General features: G+C 34.0%; 1 long non-coding RNA gene across 1 annotated transcript; it reads right to left on the reverse strand.

Moving 5' to 3' along the window:
* Nucleotides 1-1,435: 1,435 nt before the first annotated feature.
* Nucleotides 1,436-12,228, reverse strand: LOC118765273. Its single transcript, XR_005001112.1, has 3 exons — nucleotides 12,142-12,228; nucleotides 7,220-7,223; nucleotides 1,436-1,446 (listed from the first exon to the last, which is right to left on the reverse strand). It is a non-coding gene; the product is annotated as an uncharacterized LOC118765273 (long non-coding RNA).
* Between the last annotated feature and the right edge of the window lie 9,468 nt (nucleotides 12,229-21,696).

Raw genomic sequence — 21,696 nt, forward strand, 5'->3', positions numbered from 1 at the left:
CAAAGCGTCGCCGGTAATCGAACTCGCGACCCTAGGATCGTGAGCCGAATATATATACATACATATACATACATACATATTTATATATATATATCATATATATACAGGTCCTTTATATAAACAAGAAAAATTAGAAATTAAAATATGAGTATATGTATAGTTATATCAATATTTGACAGAAGTAAAAGAGTGACTCAAATTTCGAGAGTATCGTGCTTTGGCGCTTATCAAATATGAATGGTAACAATCATGCTTCCGAACCATATGGTTCTGGGTTAAGTCCCACTGAGTGACACCTTGAGCAAGGGTCTTCTTCGACAGCCTTCGGCTGACCACAGCCTTACAAATGGATTTGGTAGACAGAAAGTGAATGAAGACCGTCGTATATATATATGTATATATATATATGCATATATGTATATATATATTGTTGTTGGTATCCTTCTATCTCGGGCGACAATGGAGTTGCGCATAAACTGATCCAGTCTGGTTTTTACATTTCATGTCCTCTCCAGTTTCCTCTCCAGTTTTGCACAGGCCTGGGCTAGATGTAAGAAAATCCTGGATAGCCCAATCGTTAGGATTCCCTTCTCGACCTTGCTGACGTAGTCCAAAGGAGTGCAGAGCATTACGTTTGGCACCAGCTTGGTTGCAGGAGCTGCCGGAAGAGTGTCGAGTCGAACACTAAACCGCCTACTGGGCTCCACTCCTGATTTCTTTGAAGGTTGTCTCCTTTCCGTATCCCTGGATAGAGGTCCATACCGGGTACTGTCAGCCGGAGCCAACTGAGCCGGGACTCGTATCAGGTAGGGTCGTCACTCCCTGAAGTAGTGAAGAAAATCGCTACCTGAGGACATACGTTTATTGAGCCATTGCTGCATTTTTTGCTATCTCTGTATAATCTTTGTTTCAGAAAATATTAATGGCCGACCCTCACCTTACTCAAGAAATTAAGAGACATGCTGTTATTGTGGTTATAAAAGCGATTAAAAAAAAATTTTATTCTTAAAAGTTGCCAGATATTTTGTCTACAAAGTTTGTAAGCAGCAAGAGACTGAAGATGGAAACGTATCACTAGTATCAAAGCATAAAAAGCATTCTAAACGCTCTGAAATCATCAGAGCACCTGAGTTTATCCAACAAGTTCAACAGACCATTGTTTACAATCCCAGAAAGTTCAAGAGATCTCCATATGTCAGAAGGAACAGTCAGAAATGTCCTATGATGAAGAAAATTCAATCTGTTAGAAAAGCACAAGAAATTCACTACATAAGATTTAAAGGGCTCTTAAACAAACTGAAAAACCTGCAGAAGAAGATTTGAGTTGGTTTTTCTTAAACGAGAAAAACTTCCACCAAGATCAAAAGGTTAACAGAAAAAATGACAGATGATTATGTGCAGACCCTTCTGAATTTCCAAGTGTTATGCATACAAAATCTCCTGCAACTGTCATCGTTTTAGGGGTTGTCAGCAATGAAGGACATGTGATGCTTCCTTACTTCTTTCCACAAGGAGTTAACTCTGCTGCTTACATCGAGGTTCTTGAAATAAATTTTGAGCCTTGGATAGGCAGTGCATGCAATAGAAGGACATATGTGTTTCAGTAAGAATCTGCACTATCACACATGGCGCTAGTAACACAAAAATGGATGGCTGAAAATTTCGTGATCACATAATCACCAACATTTGGCCTTCTGATTCCCCAGATCTCAATCCATTGGACTATTACATGTGGAGCGTCAATGAACATGCCCGTAACAGCAAAGAAACTTTGAAAGCTACCGTAGTCAGAGAAATGTCCAAAATAAACGAGGATCACTTGATTCGAGCATGAACATGATTTAGTTCTCATATTGAAGCAGATTTTGAAGCTGAAGGTTGCTTTATTGAATAACATTACAGAAAAGAAAGTTTATTTTTATCGTCATAGCATTTTCTAATAAATAAAGTTATCTTTTATTATATATCTATTTTTTTATAAACATAGATCTGTCCTCAAATATCTTACGCACCCTGTATATGAGTGTTTCTGTGTGAGTGTGTTTGTCCCCATCAACAGTGGTTGACAACCGGTGAAGGTGTGTTTGCGCCTGCGTACCACTGGCGGTTCGGCAAAAAGACTGATATAATAAGTACTAGGCTTCAAGAAAAATATCCTGAGGTCGATATATTCGACGAAAATCCTTCAACCTGGTGCCCCGGCATGGCAAATGAATGAAGCAAGAAAGAAAATGAAAGAATTATATACATATATATATATACATACATATAATATATATATATATTATCAACAGTGATAATGAGTCAACAGTCAACATTATCACTGTTGACCCCATGTGGGCAGTCATCTAAAAGTTTTTGTTCGTCATGATGCTGACATAGGTTCCTTGTCTTTCCTGATGAGAAGGCGGCATAATACACCCTTTATTCATTTGGAATTAAGAATATGCAGTCTTCGAAACATATGTCAAGAGTAAAAAAATTTTGTTAAAATCGTCGTTCGACTCTATTCTTTCATTTACTTATAGTTAAAAAAAACACACAAATTTCCACTCGAGAACACGGGATTTCTGCCCTTGGCATGCAGCTTCAACCGTGTTTTCTGACGTGAATTTGCTACCCGGGTATCGGTTAACCGAATTATCCATACTAGGATAATTCATTCACCTACTTAAATAAATATATATATATATATATATATATATATATATATAACAGATTTCGTACTTAATGTATATAACAGATTTTCGTATTCAATGTATCATCAAAAGTATGACTACATAATTATATTGTTTTATGAATTTTTTCGAAATTTTTTTGTAGTTCCTCGTAGATCTTTTGGAACAATGAATTTCCTACATCTCCATCATTTACGTTTCCAAACTTCAACGGTTTCATCTTCAGGATAAAGAACGTTGGCACGTAATGCTGCCACTTTATATTTTACTGAGTTGAAGTGAATGGTATAGACCTTATCGCTGGAATTTACAGTGTTGACTGTTAAATTTAACTCATCAGTCGGTTGTATATTTTTGTTTAGAATTACGAGATTTTATCTGTGCTATAATTCATCATTGTACAGTACTGTAAGTATCGTTTCCATCCTCGTGAGCATTGCGTATGTAATTAATGAATGTAAGTCGTATAAGTTAACTGCTCTAACCGGGTATAAGATAGAAGTATGGAAACCAACACACCGTTACGGTTTCAATACGACATAAACATGCATGTGGTGTGCAAACATGTGTGTGTGTGTATTCGTATATATTTTTATACAAAAAAACATCTATCTATCTATCTATCTATCTATCTATCTATCTATCTATCTATCTATCTATCTATCTATCTATCTATCTATCTATCTGTCTGTCTCTCTCTCTCTCTCTCTCTCTGTATATATATATATTTATATACACATACATATATGTATATAAATATTTATGCACAGATGTATATATATGTATGTGTGTGAGTCCGAGTGTTTGTCTTATGTAGTAGCCGTGCATTTATGCGTCTCTCTTTACATACATAAAGGAATACATACATATATGTATATATATATATATATATTATATATATATATATATCTATTATATATATATATATATATATATATGTCCGTGTGCCCATGTGAGATTTAATTTTACATACGTTTTATTAAAACAGCAACTGGGTTTTTATTTTAATATTTTAATTTCACTTCCTGGCTGTTTATTAACTTCATTCAAATTAATTAATTATGCAATTATGTTGGTAATAATATTTATATTTAATTGTAGAAACAACTGAAATTTTGAAGTATCAACGAGGTCTCTATTTGTATCGTTCTCTAGTGAGGGATTATCAATCCGGGCAAAATACTCCATAATCTCTCTGTTGGCACACCAGGCTAACTATATTTTTTTAGATTAGTAAAGAGCTGCCAGTATTCTTATGACACGGTCCAGGGTTACGCTTCATCATAATTCTACTCTGCAAATCCGTGGTTGGGATCACTGCAGTTACCGTGGAGAAAAATTCTCTGTTATGGTAAAAGGTGTAAAACCAACACAGCTGCCCAGAGGTTTCCCCCTACCGGATTCCCAGATGCGGCGTTTCTAGCCCTTCAACCTACTTCAATGGGATATCCCGAAATGAGCTAGCCTTGGGTAAATTCAAACTCGTAGCTTTAACACAAGAAAAAAAAATTACTTAAGGAAAATTTTTTTCTTCACGGTAAATACCTTTAGAAGATGAATATCTCACAAAAATATTTTAACTAAGCTAAAATTTGTTTATGGTTAAATACTGCTCGGAGCTGATGCTACTGTTTTTATCCAGACCAGGCGGTCTAATAACGCAACTCAATCACGGGAATATGGCGTTGTGGTTAAGAGCGTGGGCTACTAACCCTAAGATTCCGAGTTCGATTCCAGGCAGTGACCTCAATAATAATAATAATAATAATAATAATAATAATAATAACAACATCGAACATACCTTAGGAATGAGAACCCAGGTTCGAAATCAAGACACCTGATGAAGTACTGTTTTATATATTAATTATGACGCGAAATTCTTTATCTCTTTGCTTTATCTTCCCTTCTCTCTCTCTCTCTCTCACTCTTCCTCATCTCTCTCTCAGCCTCTTGTCTTCCTCTATCTCTCTCTCTCTCACTCCTCCTCATCTTTGTCATTGCTAGCCAAAACTACTTCCTTTTTACATGCGGCCTTCAAACTGTGAACACACATTTTCTTTCCCTTGCGCTGCCAGAATCTCCTCCGTCTAAGCCAGAAAAAGGCCATTCGTTTGTTTTCTTGTTTATTTTTATTTCTCGTATTGTATTTTCTTGTACATGTATTATTATCTTGTAATTTATTTTGTATTTTCATTTGTATCGTTTTTAAGTCCTGTTTGTGTTACATTTTATTTTTTTTCTTTCTTGTTTTTACCCCTCTGCGAAGTAATTTTATTTTAATTCTCTCGCAGGAAGGGCTAGTTTCGACGAGTGGTGTTCTGTCTTACCTTCGAAACACGCTAGAGTTGAACTAGAGACAGCTGATGAAGGGGATTTTTCCTTGTGTAGTTTGTCTTGTACTCTGTTTTTCTGTTGTAAAAAAATGGTTTGTTCCATGCTTGTTCTTCCGTTTTCGTTTCTCGTTGAGTTCTACATCTAGTTGAGGTGTCCTGTACTCACGCATATATTTATATATGCATGTATATGTACATGTAGATATAGGTACGTACATGTATGTTTGTATGTATGCATATATTTTATTTATTACACTATATATATATATATATATGCTTACGCATAAATGTACGTATACAACGGACATACAAACATATGCGATTGCGCGTGCTTGTTTGTGCGTGTGCGTGTTTTGTGTATGACCGTGTTTGCGTGTGTGCGCGGGCGTGTGTGTGTGTGAGTGTGTGTGTGTGTGTGTGTGTGTGTGGTGTGTGTGTGTGTGTCCGTGTAGTATTTATGAGTATGTTTCAGTGACATTTTCAATGAAGCCGCATGTGTACGCGATATACTTTGGCATCAAGTAATACGATGCTATTAAAGTTGTAATCTACAATTAAACACACATGTTTCTATATTAAACCACACAGAAACACAAATATACACACCAGCTTAAACACATGTGTAGAGAAATTCAAATATGCATTAATGATTTCAGTAAACCAAATATATAGATATGCATGATCTGATACATCAGCATACGAATTTACACATACACGGCAAAATTAGATAAGCGTATAATATATATATATATATATATTATATATGTGTGTGTGTGTGGTGTTGTGTGTGTGTGTGTGTGTGTGTGTGTGTGTGTGTATCTATATATGTATACATACACACACGCACACATATATATATATTTATATCGTATATATATATATGTATGCATGTACACATGCATTCATACATACATGGATTCACGCATGCATACACACATAAGCACAAATATTCATTCTTAAAATGCGAGCAAATGTAAGTATATATATACATATATGGTGTGGGTGTGTGTGTGTGTGTGTGTGTGTATACGCATACATCGACACTCACGCAAGGCATGCATACGCACATACACACACATGTAGATACGTTCATAGATATATATTAAAGTAAGCATTCATGCCTATACACATGCATATATATATATATATATATATATATATAATATATATATATATATATAAGAATGTATATGGATAGAGGAGCCCATATTTAAATGTCACGATGATTAATCCTCATTGCGTGCATTGGTCAAACATTAAAGGCATATTTCTTGTTAATTATGTGGTATGAGGACACGTGTTTTCTGTGGGAGTATAAATACATACACACAACATATATACATACATACATGCATATATATATGTACGTATGTATGCATGTATGTATATATTTATATATACATATACAAGCACACATACACATAAGCATGCATATTGATACTGACGGTTGCCCTGTCTCCCATGACATGTTCCTTATGCATATATGTAAACACTGATAGGCATACACAAAAAATACAAGTTGTCAGTTGTGTTATATATAAATGTAGCATATTTTGGTATGTATGTATGTATGTATGTATGCATATGTGTGTGAGTGTACGTGTATGTCTGTTTATATATATATATATATGCGCTTATATATAAGTGTGTGGGTGTATGTGTGTATATATATATATATATATATATGCACGCCTGCTCACACACATACACGCACAACCTTACTCACATAGACATACACACACACGCAGACACATATATATCCATGTATGTATGCACATACACATACACTCACACCCACCCATATTTATACATATATACATATACATACTTACATAAATATATAAACATATACATACATACATACATACATACATACATACATGTATATATGTGTGTGTGTGTGTGTGTGTGTATGTTTTTCAGGGTGTATTACTCTCCAAATTTCTCATTTATATGTCTGTATGTGTTAGTGGTTGTTTGTGCGTGTATTTGCGTGTCTTCAGAAAGTACTAAATGATGTTTTATCACACACACACACACGCACACACACACACACGCACACACACATATACACACGCACAAAAAAAACATAAGAACAAACGCAAACAAACGCACAAAAACAGATAGATATGTGTATCGTCTATATCTAATATTCTATAGTTATCTCCCTGTTAATCTCTCTTTCTCTCTCTCCCTCTTGCTTTCCACTTATCTATATGTCTATCAAACAATAAAATTGCTATCCACACACACACGCATTGTTATACTACGCACACACACAGACTCACACATACACGCATATATATATATATATATATATATATATATATTTGTGTCTGTATACTCATAAATAATACTTGTATGTATGTATATATTATTATTATTATTATTATTATTATTATTATTATTATTATTATTATTATTATTATTATTATTATATCTATATCCATTTATGTGTGTACAGATATATGTATGAGTGATATATATATATATATATATATATATATTATATATATATATATATATATATATATTTATATATATATATATATATGCATGTATATATATTTGTGTATATATGTGTGTATATTCATAAATAATAGATGTATATTACTACTACTACTACTACTACTACTACTACTATTCGTAGCAGCATTATTATTATATCTATATGCATTTATGTATATATATATATATATATATATATATATATAATATATATATCATCGTGCGTATATATATATATGTATATATATATATATATATATATATATATATGTGTATGTGTGTATGCGTAAATATATGTATACTCATAAGTAATAGATGTATATATGTATATATTACGACTATTACTACTACAAACACTTTTTAGTATCTATAACATTTATACACACTCACACACACCCACACACACACATAAATATATATATATGTATATATATATATATATATATATATATATAATATATACAAACATGTATATATATTTATATTTAGTTAGGTAGATAGATCGATTGATAGATAGATAGAGAGGCATACAGGCAGAGAGACAGATAGATAGATAGATAGATAGATAGATAGATAGATAGATAGATAGATAGATAGATAGATAGATAGATAGATAGATAGATAGATAGTTGGATAGATAGATAGATAGATAGATAGATAGATAGATAGATAGATAGATAGATAGATAGATAGATAGATAGATAGATAGATAGATAGATAGATAGATAGATAGATAGATAGATAGATAGATAAACTCACACACACACTGACACACCATATACAAGACCAGGGTAATATAAAAGTATCCAAGACATTGATTTATGTCTTCCTATTTTGTCACACCATTTCTTTTTTTTTTTCATTTTTTATGACCGACATGAGATGGAAGTTAAAAAAATGCGTTAAATCCACGTCATTCAAAAAAAAAATATCAAGAAGCAAAAAAATAATACATAACATTTATATATGGAGAGAAAATAAGACCAATGAAATATAGGAAAAATGACCTCCAGCAAGAACACATCATTTCCTTGTTTTAAAGCAATAATTAAAATGGTAAACGAAATGAAATGATATACGCGAATATGTACACATACACATACATACATTCACACAAATGTATATGAAACAATTTTTAATACATAAACGTACAAATATAGATACGCACATAGAATTAAAGCTATTATTAAAGAAATAAGCGTAAAATGATTTATACAAAGCTGCTTTCTTCCTTACTCTATTTCTAATTATATACACACACAAATATACGCATACACACACACATATATATACACACATACACACACATACACATACCTACACACACACATACATATATGCATGTGTTTATATGTATATATACACAGATATATATAATTATAGATATATACATGTATACGCATATGTACGTGTGTGTGTTGTGTTTGTTTGTTTGTGTGTGTGTGTGTGTTCGTAAGGTTTTCAGCTAACGAAATAAGAAAAATGCTAATGAAATATATATCGAGTGCTATGTGCTTCTTGATCGCGAAACCATATATCCTACACGACATACATGAACATACACACACGCATACACACATATACACACATACACACACATTCACACACACACATTCACACACACACACACACACACACACACTCTCTCTCTCTCTCCTCATATATCTGTACATATATATATATATTTCGTGTTTGGATTTGGTTTGCAAGATTCCTTATATGAGTTCGTGTGTTGAAGCATATTCTGTTGTGTCTGGGGAGAGTCGTTCTCTTTTAGTGCCTTATTATTTTACACACTCACCGGTAAAATTTCCACTTATTTTTATTTTCTAAATTTTTCGTTGCGTCTTGCAACCTTTTCAATAGCCTTGACAATTGATTGTCTGTGTGAAATTGAAAAAAAACGTTCTTAAAGTTAAGATGGAGGTTAGGACAATACAACAACAACAACAACAACAACACAAACATACGTAGCCAAAACAACAACAATAACAATAGCGGTGTTGATGACAACTATAGGGGCAATAACAACAACAACAACGACACCCACAACATTCCTCACTCAGATAACTATAACAACAACAGCAACAACACAAGCGTACGAAACAGAAACAACTATAATAACAACAACAATAACGATGACGACAGCAACAATAACAACAACATCCGACACACAGATAACGACAACAACCACATCATTCACACCACTACCACCAACGTCACCCATAACAATAACAATAGGCACAACACAAGCACTACCACCACCACCATCGCCACCACCACCAACAACAATACCGGCAACTATAACAACAACTACAACGATAATAACACTCTACACTCTGTCTTCTATAGCCCTAACAACAAATCTTATGACATGACGAGGATCTATCTCACAGACTTACCCTTTAACAAAAGGGTATGTATCCCACCCCAAATTGACAGTGAAACAGAAGCAAAGACCTCCTTAGCTAGAAATAGACTCCGACACAGATCAATACAACAAATCCACTAAAAAACAGTGAGGAGGGGTCCCACCAACTCAGCTCATCTGTTGACAAAAGCCTACAAAAACTAAAACAGCGAATTAGGAACAAAGAATTGGTGTGCCTCCCCACAGACAAGTCTGGCAGACTATCAGTAGATAGCCCACAGAACTATATCCAGACCATGCAACAACATATCTGTAGCATGAGAGAAGTTGCACCACAAGAACATGAAAGAGTAGAAAAACTCCTTATTGCACACATGGGAATGTGGTGCAACATACTCCAACCTACAAAAAGGACAGCACACAATTTCCAGGCATCCAACAATGATGTTCCTACATTATACGGGTTACGCAAAGACCACAAACCCTACATAAACACTGTCGCAGGGCCCCCAACCAGACCAGTTTGCGGAGCGAACATCTCCAGCAACTATAGACTGTCCTACTTCCTCTCAGAAGTATTGCGACCTATCATAGAGATGTCTCCGGATGTCTGTATGAGTACGGAAGATCTCCTCAGTAAAATCAGTACTTGCAACCACACCAACAACCTCACATGTTGTATAGTCGGTAGTATGGATGTAATTTCACTCTACCCATCTATAGACATAGATTTTGCAGTGGAGAAATGCATTCAAGCAATCTGTGAGAGTGAAGTGGAATTCCGTAAGGTCAACACCAGGGAACTGGGCCTCCTCCTCAGACTATGCTATGACAATAACTATTTTGATGACCATGACCTTAGTAAATTCTGCCCCACCAGGTCGCAGAGGGAAAGACCACTCACCATCACTTCAGCGGTGAAGAAAAGCACCACAGAGCGCTGGAGTGGCTGGACCGCACCCACCCAAAACCCTGAGAACAACAATCAGGTGAGGGAAATGGTTGCATATGCAATTTGGGCCAGCGTAAAAACCACATTGAAAAACCACATAGTAAAGTTTAATAAAAAACTATACATACAGGTTCAAGGTGCAGCCATTGGTGTAGGTATAGCTGGAGATGTGGCTGGCCTCTTCATGACCTGGTGGGACAGAAAATTTAAACAAATGTTAGCAGAACAGTCCACAACTCTTCTACTCTACAGTAGATATGTAGATGACATTAATATAATAGTTAGAACCAACTCTAGTGACGGTAATGTAGAGACTGAGAAGAACGTAATGGAGAGCATCCAGCAAATAGCTAACTCCATTCACAAAGTATCAAGGTAACTATAGATTACCCCACTAAGAAACCTAACAATATACTCCCTGTACTTGATACTGAACTTTGGTTAGGGACTGTGAACAACTCCTCCACTCTTATTACATGAAACCTATAACTTCAAAATATGTTGTTCACAAGAACTCAGTTTGTCACACAACATGAAAATTAACATACTAATAGCAGACCTAGTTAGAATAATGAACAATGTGTCCCCACTATGCGAACCCAATGAAATGAAAAAACATACAGAACTTCATGCACCTCATGCAGTTCTCTGGATATGATCAGAAAGATAAGGTTCGTGTATACAGAGGGGCTAGAAAGAAATTAGATAACATTATACGTAATGATGCCAATGGTACCTGTCCTAGATATAGAAACAAAGAATGGAATAGAATACAAAGAGCTTGTGACAAAGCAAACAGGGCGAACACGTGGTATAAAACCGACAAATATCAAGGAGTGATGTTTTTTAGAGACCACAGCCCATGGAGAACTAGCCCGTAGATTTAGAAAAGCTCTGAAGGAGACCAAACTCAACATTAAAATTGTTGAAAAGCCAGGTAACTCCGTCAGATCACAACTATGTAGGACTTACCCGTTTAAGAATACCATATGTACCAATGATAACTGCATGGTATGTAGAATTAGCCCTAGTAGATATGACATGTTCGAATGAAAAATGACCGCATTCCAAAAATTCTTCTGTACGGTTGTGAAATATCGTGGTAAAGGGAGACCTGTTCTTAGGTATAAGCATAAGTTGAAGCAATCACCAAAATCTCTACAACTTAAGTTGTCATCTTGGGAAAGTCATTGCCTAGAACGATCTGCGTGGCCTAAAATGTGTCACGATGCATCCAAACAACTTGAGCTGAAGAAAAAGAACAATACAAGAACTATATCTTGCAACCAACAGACACACTTGCCCAATATTACACAAAATCAAAATCATCAATCTCACCGTTGCAACTTCATAGCAAAATCAATACCTGGACTCAAATTACGTTCATGTATACACCGCATATAAATGCAGCTTCATAGTTTTTCTATTACTCTCGTTAAGTACTCTCCTTCAAACACTCGTACATCGACACAGACGGGAGCGACCATCATCATCATCATCATCATCATCATCATCATCATCATCATCGTCATCGTCATCGTCATCGTCATTGTCATCGTCATCGTCATCATTATTATTATTATTATTATTATTATTATTATTATTATTATTATTATTATTATTATTATTATTATTATTATTATTATTATTATTATTATTATTATTATTATTATTATTATTATTATTATTATTATCATTATTATTATTATTATTATTATCATCATCATCATTATCAATATTTGGTTTAACTCAGCTTCGATCTAATTCCTTGTAGAATTCATGTGGGTATCTGTAACCTTAGGTGTCCACAAGTTTTCAGTAGTCTTTCAAGTGCTTAGAACTCTCCTGATAATCCTTGCTGTCCTAAGAAACAAACGTTCTGTAGGAGCTCTACAGAGCATTCTATTCCTTCAGCCAATTTGTCTATATCTATGTTCACTGCTCCCAACACGCCAATTATTATAGGCACAGCCTTTACAGGTCTCATACTCTAAATTCTTCCTAGTTCAAATTTTAAGGGATAGTACTTTTTTGCTTTTTATTTTTCGTCCTATTACTTTACGATCCTGGAATCAAATGGGCGTGATGGGTCGATTAGTAAGTAAATTCGCTTCTCCTTATCTATACATGTTATGTCCAGTCTATTATTTTCTAAATTCTTGTCCCTTTGAATAGGAAAGTCTCACAAATTCTTGCATTTTTCCGACTCCATTACTCTTTCGACTCGATGATTGTACCATGTGTTTCCAGCTTCAAATCCCCATTTCTGGAAAAAGTTTCCAGTGTAAAACTTTACCACCTGGTCGTGCCTCCATATCTTATGAAGTCAACGAAGCCTTAGATCCAACATAATTTAAGAAAGACCAAAGAGAGCAGATGAAAACAATTTGGCAGGACAAGAAAATACACAGTAAGTTTTTGAAGAATAAAGACGAGATTGATTGGAATAGAATCTGGCAATGGCTGCATAAAGGAGACTTAAAAGGGACCGCTACACCGTATACAGCGCTCAAGAACAAGCTATCAGAACAAACTACTCTAAATATCACATTGATAAAAGCACTAACTCGCTACAATGTAGGATGTGCTCTGAGAAAGGAGGATGTATAAGCCATGTTGCTAGTGAGTGCTGTAAGCTCGCACAACGCGAATGCAAAAGTAGAAACGACAATGTGGCCAAATTTGACCACTGGTTGTTGTGCGGTAAAACAAACCTCGAGAGAGCCGAAAAATAGTATGAACACAAGCTAGAGGGAGTAATGGAAAACGAACATTACAAAATACTCTGGAATTTTAGCATCCAGTGCGACCAAGTCATAGAGGCGAGACGATCGTGCTCATTCATAAAGATGAAAAAGAAGTAAAGATAATAATAATGATGATAATAATAATAATAATAATAATAATAATAATAATAATAATAATAATAATAATAATAATAATAATAATAATAATAATAATAATAATAATGATCAAGGGAGGAATCTTCCAGAGGGACAGTCTATCCCCATTGACCTTCGTGCTGGGAATGATCCCCTTGAGTGAAATACTACAGAAAACAAAGTTGATGTATAATCTAGAAAGCGGTAAGGGAAAACTGGACCTAATGCTTCTCATAAAAACTGAGGCCCAACTGGACAGCCTAGTCTAGTTTGTGCAGATTTTAAGATGGAGTTTCGACTCTCAAAATGTGCTACGACGGTAATGAGACGAGGAAAGCTTGTCAGGACAGAAGGAATCTTGGTATTTCTCAATTTTCTTAATTTCTTTGGTATCGACTCTGCTTCGAAAGAGAAATGGAAGATCTATCATCTTGCGCTCCTGAAATACTTTTGCAATTTTCTGATTTCAAATGCATTAAAATTTGTAGTTTTGAACAAATTGTATTCAATTATATATATGAAAGCTAGTTTTAAATAATCCTATATGTTAACTCTACATCTTGATGCATTCAGTTCTTATTTAGTATGTATATATATTTATTTAGTATATATATATATATATATATATATATATATATATATATATATATATATATATATATATATATATATTATGTTGCTTTTCTTGTTTTACATTTGTTTCTTTCTTTGTTCGCAAAAAAGTTTCAATTCCATGTTTACGTATTTCGTATTTCATGTTGTTTACGTTCTAGGACGTCCTGTGCTCATATATTCATATATGCATGTGTATATGCATATGTAAGTATGTACATATAGGTATGTATATATTCATATATATATATATTATTTATGTTATATGATTGAACGCCACGCATTCATTTCCATGTAAGCTTTATCTTAATAATTTCGATACGACCCCTATTGTTCTATTTCTATTTCTATTTCCCTTTCCCTTTTAGTTTCCTCTCTCTTCCTTTCTCTAATTCTTGTTATCTCCCCTTCTCACCCTTTCGTTATTTTCTCTCTCATACTTTCTCCAATACTTTTTCTCTCCCCTGCGCCGTTCTCTGTCTGATCCTCTCTCTCCCTCACTCTTCCTCCTTTTCTCTCTTGTGGATTGCACGTTGCCATCTACCGTCTTTCTTTTCCTAACTTGAGTTTCTTTGTTTCCTTCCGATCAGCTGCAGGGATCAAACGCATTCTTGCAGGGATCAAACGCATTAGACTTAACAACTGTTTATGTTTGTTTTCACTGTCCTGTTTTTTTTTACCAGCTAGGAACCTCCACAAAATCCCAAATTTTGTTTAATTTGCTTTGCGGGGGAAACTGTGTTGTCGAAGGCGTATCTTGTCGTGAATTGCTCGAAATACGGAGTAGAAAAACAGCCGCCGACAACTGGTGAAGAGTCTGTCTTTATATTGCTTGTCTTGTTTTCAATTTGTTTCTTTCATTGTTCGCAACAAAGTTCGTATTCCATGTTTTCGTATTTCGTATTTCATGTTGTTTACGTTCTATGACATCCAGTACCCATGTATGCATATATATATACATATATATGTACATATATGTATGTATATATGCATAATATATATATATATACATGTATATATATATATATATATATATACATATATATATATATACACACACACACTATATATATATATATATATATATATATATATGAATATTTATATATGTGTGTGCATATATTGGTACAGGACGTCACCAAGTTTAAACGACATGAAGTATAAAAACAAGCGAGTTAAATATGCAGACAGCGGGAGAAAGAAATGGATAACAAGACAAGTAACACAAAGAACGATTCTTCAATAGTTGATGCTTGGAGAAATATTCTTTTTTTATAAAATGAAAAAAAATAAATGAAACAGATAGAAGACAAGTCCGTCACGTGACGAAAAGAAAGATGGGTGATGGTCACGTTTGAGCAACGAAAGAGAGAAAAAGAGAAATTGGGGCATATATATATATGCATACATACACACTCACATGCACACGTACACCTACAGAAATATGTACGATACACATTGTATTTCATTACTACTATTGTCTGATAAATATATCGGAAGCCAATTCCTAATTTAATTCTTTTAATGTATTTCTCTTTCTTTTCTATGTATTTCTAGTTTAATGTCATCTTTTATTTATTTATTGCCTACTACAAGAATTTTATGATTCTCTTCTTGTAACAATCGCTTGGAGTTGTGTGATGAAATAATGGTTTTTCTCATTCCAATTGATTTCTATTTCACCAAACTTTTATGTTTCGTTTTTGGGCGGACCTAATTCTATCAGGGACGTGCATTATTTATTAATTTATTTATTTCTCTTACATTCTTGCTCTTTCTTTCTCTATTTTATTTCACCATTTCTTGCTATAATCTCCAAAATGCCGCCATACCCCATCAGTAACCAATATTCATTAATCTCTTTTCAACCCCCACTTCATTCGTGTATTTCTACCAACGCATATACACGATTCTACCACTCACACTCACACATACGTACATACCTACATGCACACACACACACATACATACATACACACACACATATTAATAAACCCCAAGAGATTGCAATCTGAGAATCACAGTATGCGGACGGTTTGGTATTTATAAGAAGTAATGCTCTATATTTCCGAGCGCATATTATTTAGATGACAACGACATTTTTGAAAATTACTTTGATGAATTGTGTGATCACTTAAAACAAAAGAAATTAATTGTGAAAATAGGAGTCCAACAATATTACAACAAGAACATCAAAAAATGCTTCTAAAATGTACATGAACAACTGGGATTGGTTCAAGGCACAAATATTCTACCGTGTGTAGCATAATATTGGAAAGACCTGACGTATTAATCATACACATACGTACATACATTTATATGCATCCATATATGCATACCTGCACATTCGTGCATGTTTGCGTATATGTCGTGCGTGTTTGCGTATATTTATATTTATCTATAACTTACCTTATGTACTTTATAAAATCTCTGTCGAAGCCTAGAGAAACACCCAAGTACCTCTATTTCATCTACTTATTACTTCAGCCCACTGGAGGAATAAAGGTAGAATGAGCTATTTTTGCCTCTTGGCTGAAACAGGTATACGATTTTTCCCAATTTATATTCCTGTATGTTATATTTTAATAATTACTGGTATCTTTATATATTAATATATTTTATATGTAAAGCATATGTTATACATGCATGTATATTCTTGTAATTGTCATTTTAGTAAATAAATAAATAAGTTGACATAATATAATATCTAAAAGTTGATGAACCACCTATTGATCCTCTCCATTTTCTTATTGCTCTCTCTCTCTCTCTCTCCTCTCTCTCTCTCTCTCTCTCTATATATATATATATATATATATATATGTATATATATATATACATATATATATATACATACATATATATATATATATATATATATATATATATATATATATATATATATATATATATATATATATATATATATATATATATATATATATATATACATAAATTATTTATATAAATTATATATACACAGGTATATTCCTATGTACAAGGGTTCATAGAACTTCCTATTATAGATATTTCTTTTTATCAGGCGACGAGCTGTCAGAATATTTGCACGCCGAGCAAAATGCTTAGTAACATTAGGTACGTCTAGACACTCTGCGTACAAATTCCATCGAGATCGTCTTTTCCTTTCATCCTACCGGGTCGATAAGATAGTTATTAGCTGAGCACTTGAATCAATGCTATGGACGTCCCTCAAAAACTGCTAACTCTGTGCTAAATCTTAAAAGTATTATCCCTCTGTCTCTGTCTGTGTTATTACATCTTATTCTTTTCACGAGATATATCTTTTATGATTGCATCCATCCATCCACTTCTACCCATACGTATATATGTATTAAAATATATGTATAAGTGTGTGTGTGTGTGTGTGTGTGTGTTTATATATATATATATAGTTAATCCAAACATGAACAAAGAGAAAACACAACAACGCGAGGGCGTGGAACAAGTATTGTTTTATTGGACGCTCAGGAAAGGAAAGAAAGAAGGATTTAACGTTTCGAGCAGTGCTCTTCGTCAGAAACTTAGAAAAAAATGGTCCGAGGAAGAGAAGATGAGAAAGAAAATCGCCAACGATACACACGCGGTCACATATTGAAATGACCAGTAGGGAATGGGCGAAGAAAAGTTCTTTCAAAGACAGGAGAATGCAGGAGAAGGCGGTATGTGTGTGTATGTGTGGGTATGTGCGTGCGCGCAGGTCTGTGTGTGTGTGTGTGTATGTGGTTGTGGCTGTTTATCTATGTGTGCAGTTGGGCTAACTATTGTTTAAGGTCATAGGAAGAATTTGTAATAAGAATTTTGGTAGGAGTGGCTGTCTGTTGTACGTCTACCTATACATGTGCGTTGGAGAATGGCCAGTAGAAAGTACTAGTAGTTTCAAGTATGTGTGTGTGCGTGTATGTATATGTAGTGTATGGGTGTTTTGTTCGCAGTGTGTGTATGTATGTATATGTGTGTTCGTGTGTGTATGTGTGTATACGTAGGGGTTGTGTGTGTGAGGAGTAATTGTACTTTACTTTGTGGATGTGTGCGTGTGTGTGTATGTGTATATATATATATATACACAACAGCTATTGATATTTATTTATAATCTGTTGTGTATTTACATATCGAGCAGAGTTACTCAATTGTGTATTTAAGCACAAAATCGTGAGTAATCATTTTATTTGTACGTGAATATTTGTGTTGAAAGATAAGTGCGTATTTGAATTGAAGAAATCTCTTGTTGAAATCATTTCATTCTGAGATGGGGAATGACTACAAGACCGCACGACTTGGGTGGCCGTCTTCTCAATTGGACATTTGTTCCAGTAAAGCAGAGCCAGAGCCAGTGAATATTCTAAATGATGTCTGGATATATATATATATATATATATATATAAACCAGCTTAGAGAAGAAGAAGAAGCGATACGAAACCAAACGAATCGAATCGACGCGAAGGCGCTCAGTCATAGAATAGTGTAATAAATAAAATATATGCATACATACAAACATATATGTACGTACCTACATCTACATGTATATATACATGCATATATAAGTATATATACGTGTGTACAGGACACCACAAATAGACGTAGAACTCAACGAGAAACGAAAACGTAAAAACAGCATGGAACGGACCATTCCTTTAACAACGAAAAAACAGAGTACAAGACAACTGCACAAGGAAAAATCCCCTTCATCAGCCGTCCCTAGTTCAACTCCAGCGTGTTTCGAAGGTGAGGACAGAACACGTCTCTTCGAACTAATCCTTCCTGCGAAAGAATTAAATAAAATTCCTTTGCAGAGGGGTAAAAACAAGGAAAAATATATATATATATATATGTATATATATATATATATATATATATATATATATATATATATATATATATATGTATGTATGTATGTATGTATGTATCTATATCTATCTATCTATATATATATATATATATATGTATATTCATATATGTATAATGTATAGAGATACATATACATGCGTGCATACATAGATACTTTATACACATATGTGCGTGTGCGTGTGTGTATGTATATATACATACATGCATACATGCATATATATATATATATATATATATCACAATATATACATATATGTATGTATACATATATATATATATATATATATATATATATATATATATATATACACACATATATATATATATATATATATATATATATATATATATATATATATATATATATATATATATATATACATATATTCATACGTACATATATATTACATAAAGCTGTACATAAATGATACTCGCAAACTCCCATCTGACTGTTGGTTGGAGAATAGAAGTAAAAAATCAGAGGCAAACGTAAAAGACTCCCAAAGAGAACTTGAGACAATTGCACTAAATACTTAAGCAAATTAAGACACTAGAGATAGGATTATGTGAATTTTGTTGCATACATTGTACCTTTATGTTCATATGTTTTGATCTGATAGACCTATCCGTATAGTGCAGTCTCAATACATTTTTCTTGTTAGAAAATGATTTACGTATATATTTGGGTAAAGTTGAATCGCATAACTTGAAACAAAAGGATTTGTATTAAGAGACACAACTCGTGGTTGGCGGTGGGTAAATGGTACAAGATTAAAGGAACAGTACTGAATGTAAATTGTTTCTAAATATATATGATTATATGTTTGTATGTGCGTATGCAAGTATGAACGCCAGTATGTACTGTATATATATTCTATACATCTCAGCATGCAGTAAGACCTGCGAACTTGACACCAACATCAAATATGATAATTTTTCCAAGATATTAAGTTAACGAGACACAGTAGATCTGCTCTAAATAGTCGGTCCGTTCTGGTTTAAATTCAAAATTCACATGGGTCAACAGTAACATTTATTGCTCAGAGTGGATGGAATAAAGTAATCGACTTCCACTCTTCGAAATTGTTGACCTTGTGCCAAAATTAGAAACAATTATCATGATTATTATCCTTCACTTGTACAGTGATCTTGTTAACACTGGATCGTTTAACCGACTCCTTATCAAGTTGTATAACCAAAGATAGTATGCTCCGCATGATATTTTCTATCCCTAAAACTGTTGTCTTTTGCAAAGTCGTAATGCTGCAACAGAATTCAATTGTATCAAGGTGTTTCCGAAGGCATCTCGTCACCGAAACAAGTGTTCCAGTCATTACTGTAATTCTGGTTTGTGTTCATATCACTTTTCTGTTGTTTTGAAGCAACACACTAGGCTAACAACCCAACGCATTCTTTTACCAAGACAGTCATGTCTGCGTTTCTACTTCTCTTGTGCTATTACACTGCACTCACTCAAAAAGTAATTGATACTTTCGTCTCCTTTCCTGCAGATTCTGTGTTTGCTATCTGACTGAGTTTTGTTGATCTTTGCCTTTATCATGTTTGTTCTAAGGGCCTCTTCCTACATCATTTTTTGCTCATCTGGCAAGAGATTCTCCTTTTCTAGAAAATTATATTATTTTTATATTATTATATAATTATTATATCATCATCATCATTATTATTATTATTATTATTATTATTATTATTATTATTATTATTATTATTATTAGACAGACAATAAGGCGGTCGTTAGCACTCCGGGCGAAATGCTTAACGGTATTTCGTCTGTCGAGCTGGCAGAAACGTTAGCACGCCGGGCGAAATGCGTAGCCGTATTTCGTCTGTCGTTACCGTTCTGAGTTCAAATTCCGCCGAGGTTGACTTTGCCTTTCATCCTTTCGGGGTCGATAAATTAAGTACCAGTTACGTACTGGGGTCGATGTAATCGACCTAATACCTATGTCTGTCCTTGTTTGTCCCCTCTGTCTTTAGCCCCTTGTGGGTAATAAAGAAATAGAAATAGGTATTTCGTCTCTCGTTACGTTCTGAGTTCAAATCCGCTGAGGTCGACTTTGCCTTTCATTCTTTTGAGTCGATGAAACAAGTACGAGTTGAGCACTGGGGTCGATTTAATCGACTAGCCCCTTACCCAAAAATTTCAGGCCTTGTGTCTCTGGTAGAAAGGATTATTAGACACACACTACTTTCCTTAAAATGTGGGCAGTGCCTCTCAAGACGGATTGTTGCATGACAACAATCTTGCACGGCATTCCCAACCACTTTAAGAAGTCTTGAAGCTTTAATGAGATTGACTTAAAACACCGATCACCACTGGTATTACATTTACATTACCCTTTGGCATTCCAAACGGTCTTGCCATCTCCACTTTCAATCTGCAGTACCTGGTGATTTTTTTCAATCTCTTTACTCCTAATACTCATGTCATTTTGTATGCCTACATCTATGATCTGACACTCTTTGTCTTTGTTGTTGA

This window comes from Octopus sinensis, linkage group LG11 (assembly GCF_006345805.1).
Source record: "Octopus sinensis linkage group LG11, ASM634580v1, whole genome shotgun sequence".
Lineage (NCBI taxonomy): Eukaryota > Metazoa > Mollusca > Cephalopoda > Octopoda > Octopodidae > Octopus > Octopus sinensis.